This window comes from Ovis aries, chromosome 17, assembly GCF_016772045.2.
Source record: "Ovis aries strain OAR_USU_Benz2616 breed Rambouillet chromosome 17, ARS-UI_Ramb_v3.0, whole genome shotgun sequence".
NCBI classification, from domain to species: domain Eukaryota; kingdom Metazoa; phylum Chordata; class Mammalia; order Artiodactyla; family Bovidae; genus Ovis; species Ovis aries.
The window spans coordinates 33,610,090-33,615,004 of NC_056070.1; the positions used below are offsets into that span (position 1 = coordinate 33,610,090).

The 4,915-nt window shown below is 40.0% G+C and overlaps 1 pseudogene; it reads left to right on the forward strand.

Moving 5' to 3' along the window:
• The first annotated feature begins 1,752 nt into the window (after positions 1–1,752).
• Positions 1,753–3,213, forward strand: LOC101101922 (dnaJ homolog subfamily A member 1-like; annotated as a pseudogene).
• The last annotated feature ends 1,702 nt before the right edge of the window (positions 3,214–4,915 follow it).

A 4,915-nucleotide genomic window follows, 5' to 3' on the forward strand; every position in this document is an offset into this window, starting at 1 on the left:
TCTGAATGGTCACTGGACCGAGAAGTTCTGCTTAAACCTCTCTGCAGCTGCTGATAGAGGAAAGACTGGTGGAAAAGGGGAACAAAGCCAAAAACTGTTTCAGAAATTTTATTCTTACAGTTTGTTGGAGCTCCTCATTACTCCCTACTCTACACACACACACACACACACACACACACACACCCCTACACAAATAGTAGCATCATAATGTCATGTTACTATTAACACCATATATTTTCTTTTATTTAAAATATATAGAAATGGTGGCAATATGTAAACTCTTTATATACTTTGAACTCTCATTTATGTATATTAAAGGCTTTTATTTAAATGCTAATAATGAATTGTGTTTTACAATTAAACCTCAAAGTCTAGCACATTGTATTCTAATAATCAAATGTAATCCTTGGAAAAAATCAAGAATAATTTAGTCTGGAAGTCATTTTGCCAGAAAAAAAAAAAATTATTCACAAGGGCAAAACACAAACACCAAGTACTCTGGGAGCCTAGAGCAACAGCACCTAAACCTGCCCTGGAACTTCAGGGAAGGCTTATATATATATATATATATATATATATAGAGAGAGAGAGAGAGAGAGAGAGAGAGAGAAGTCACTGCAGGAAATAAATCTTCAAAGAGCCACAGTAATCAGTTAGATATATATATATATATATAAGTCACTGCAGGAAATAAATCTTCAAAGAGCCGCAGTAATCAGTTAGGCCTTGTGGTGATAGGGTGACCCTGGTGGGAGTGGAAGGAGGGATGAGGGCATTCCAGGCAGACTGACAGAATGAGAAAAGGCACATACATGAGAAAAAAAAACCCAAGAGTGTGGGTAACTTTCATTTCCTGTAGATGTGAGAGCAGCACATGAGAAGCTGGAAAAGGAGGCTGGATGCTCCAACAGAGATAGGAAACTTTATCCCAGAGCAGCCACGCAGAGCCTCTGACAGGCTTTTGTTTGCAGAGATCTCTCTAGCAGCTGGGAGGCAGATGGATTCCGGGGTCAAGGCAGCTGGCAGGGAGCCTGGTTGGGTGGCTGGGAGCACTGGCCATTTGAGGAATGATGAGAAACTCTGCAAGGACAGTGATACTATGAAAAAAAAAAAAAAAAAGGGTCCAAGGTTGAAAAGTGTTCAAAATAAAATGGGCAGAGTTTAGAATGGGTGATTGGAGTCGGGTTGGGGTGGGTGAGGAAGAAGGAAGAAACAAGGAAGATGTCTAGATCTGCAGAGTGAGGGACCGGGTGAAGGAGGGTGCCACCTAGAAGAGCATGCAGAAAGTAGGCACAGCAAGTGGAAGAACAGAGCCCACTTAGGGACTTCAACTCTCAATTCTCACAATTTGCTGGAGCTAATGAATTCCATTAAAAAGAGACATACTTTCCAAAGGTAAAGCTGTGCATCAACTTTCTTACCCGACGTGGAAAGGTGATGTCTATTTTTGCTGAGACTTCAGTACAGGGTCATCATTCACTTAGATAAAAATCAGAATTGAAGTCTAAGAAAAAAAGATAATACATATAAAATTGAATATAAGAGTTGGCAAATAAGCATTTCATGTTATAGCCACTTTCTCAAAAGCTTGACCTATTTGGATGTTTCATATATAGAGGATGGACAAACTTTTTCAGTAATAACAAACTTTACATAGTTTTTGCTGGGGGCTGACTTCTCAGTGAATACTTATTTTATACTCACACAACTCTATGCTGTAGGCATTGCTATTATTTATATATTAAAAAGGTTGGGGAACTTTCCAGAACGCTCGGTGAAAGGTGGAGGAGCGGCGACTGCCCGAGCTGCGCACAGCAACGCGCTCCTTCCCGCTCCCCCACACCCGCTCACCGCTGTAGAAAATGGTGAAAAAAACCACTTACTATGATGTTTGGGGGGTCTAACCCAATGCCACCCAAGAAGAATTGAAAAAGGCTTACAGGAAACTGGCCTTGAAGTACCACCCTGATAAGAATCCAAATGAAGGCGAGAAGTTTAAACAGATTTCTCAAGCTTACAAAGTGCTCTCTAATGCAAAGAAAAGGGAATTATATGACAAAGGAGGAGAACAGGCAATTAAAGAAGGTGGAGCAGGTGGTGGTTTTGGCTCCCCCATGGACATCTTTGATATGTTTTTCGGAGGAGGAGGCAGGATGCAGAGAGAGAGGAGAGGTAAAAACGTTGTGCATCAACTTACAGTAACTTTAGAAGATTTATATAATGGTGCAACAAGAAAACTAGCTCTGCAAAAGAATGTGATTTGTGACAAATGTGAAGGCCGAGGTGGTAAGAAAGGAGCAGTAGAATGCTGTCCCAATTGCCGAGGTACTGGAATGCAAATAAGAATTCATCAGATAGGACCTGGAATGGTTCAGCAAATTTAGTCTGTGTGCATGGAGTGCCAGGGCCATGGGGAGCGGATCAGTCCTAAAGATAGATGTAAAAGCTGCAACGGAAGGAAGATAGTTCGAGAAAAGAAAATTCTAGAAGTTCATATTGACAAAGGCATGAAAGATGGCCAGAAGATAACATTCCATGGTGAAGGAGACCAAGAACCAGGACTGGAGCCAGGAGATATTATCATTGTTTTAGATCAGAAGGACCATGCTGTTTTTACTCCACGAGGAGAAGACCTTTTCATGTGTATGGACATACAGCTGGTTGAGGCATTGCGTGGCTTCCAGAAGCCAATATCTACTCTTGACAACCGAACCATAGTCATCACTTCTCATCCAGGTCAGATTGTCAAGCATGGAGATATCAAGTGTGTGCTAAATGAAGGCATGCCAATTTACCGTAGGCCATATGAAAAGGGTCGCCTAATCATTGAATTTAAGGTAAACTTTTCTGAGAATGGCTTTCTCTCTCCTGATAACCTCTCTGCTGGAAAAACTTCTGCCTGAGAGGAAGGAAGTAGAAGAGACTGATGAAATGGACCAGGTAGAATTAGTAGACTTTGATCCAAATCAGGAAAGACGGCGCCATTACAGTGGAGAAGCATATGAGGATGATGAACATCATCCTCGGGGTGGTGTTCAGTGTCAGACCTCTTAGTAGGGCCTGTGAATAACATTTACTGCTGGTGTTTTATTTGCAGTAGTGATTGAGTGAAGGACTATAATCATAATATGCTTACTACTTGCTTTTGTTTTAATATTCAACTATAGTAGTGTTTAAAAGTTAAATGAAGAATAAACTCGAATATAAAAGCTCTGACTTTGCCCTGTATGTATGATGACTTCAGTGTGCAAGATAAGTTTAACACTTGTAAAAACGACTTTAAAAAATTTCCCCTAGCACTTGTTAGGCCATACTTTGTGATTGATTTCAGCTATGTACATGGAATAGCTTAGACTGAAATGCCAGGTATATGTATTGACTTCAGTGTATGACCCTTAATTGTTAAGCTATGAAATTAAAACTGTGTTTAACTGGCAGTCAGACAAAGAAATTAATGTGGAGAATTGTTGCTCTGTATAGTTGTAGTAAGTGGGATTCATTGTGATGCTTCTGCATTTATTGTATTGCCTCAACTGTTAACTTGAAGATGGCATGCTGTATAACTTAATTTAGCCTGTGGTATTAGTGATAGAAATGATACCTTTGTAAAGAAGGGGTTTATCATAACTTGCTGCTTCTTGAGGGCTTGCACTTGTAGAATTGCATTCCCTTCTTCTGCCGTGCCATCTTTTATTAATATATATAGCTATTGGTCCTGATTACTTTTTTTGCTGCACCCCCCCACTTTGGACCACAGTAAGCCTTAGAGTAGTGACTTCTGGAGCAGGGAAACTTAGAGTGATGAGACCTTTACATGGAGAAGTAATTTGCATGTATGAGATAGGAAGGTGTTTTTGTAGGTATGTTACAGGCTTACTTTAAACCATTTAACTTACGCTCCAGAGTAACTGTAATTTAATGTTGGTAGTATAGCAAATTATGATGAATAGCTTTAATTGTATGTTTAAAGTCATATGTTCACAAGCTTAAATCTGGTATCAGAATTTAAGCAATTCTTGAAATGTATGAATGTCTCTTTAATATACTGATTACAAAGCATGTCCAGTGTGTGTGTCACCACAGGCTTTTTTTTCCCAGGTTAAAGCATTGGCTTTTCACTAGTTAAGATTACTAGTTTCATTTAACTAAAGTGAATAACACCAAAAAAGTACTATTTAACCATAGTTGGATGTTTAATACTAAACAAGGGTGTGGAGTGAAAGTGGAGGGATGAGTAATGAGCAACAAATGGGATGGGGGTCTTAAAAATTTTTGCAAACACACACACACACACACACACACACACACAAAAAGGTTGAAAAGGCCTAGAAGTGGCAGAGCTAAGATTCGATCCTGGACAATCTAATTCCCCAGTCTGTGCTCTTTGCTGTCACAATAGGCTCTATTTCTCACAATATGAAGAGGTCTTAATAAGAATGTTCAGCTTGTTTTGACATCATCTTAAAACAGAGTCCAATTACAGTTGCAAAAATGATACAGTAATACTGGATTATTTTATGTTTTAAAAATTGCAAACTTGAGAACTTCTCTGGCAGTCCAGTGGCTAAGACTCTGAGCTCCCAATGCAGGTGTCCTGGGTTTGATACCTGGTCAGGGAACTAGATCCCACATACTGCAACCAAGACTTGAGATGCTGATGGCCCATGAGCTTAGATAAGAGGAGTCAGGCTGTGGCACCTCTCCAGATGAGTGGTCCCTTCACTGCCCCTCACTGAGCCTGGAGTCTTAGCCCTCTGGCCTTATACAGAATTAGCTTTTTGTAGCAACAGAGATTCAGTCCCACTTCCCCACCAGGGGTTTCCTGCCTACACAAACCTCTTACAATTCCTGTTTGTTGCTGGGTCACAGAAACTTCTCTTTTGTTTTGAATATTTTCTTTCATTTATTTAACTCT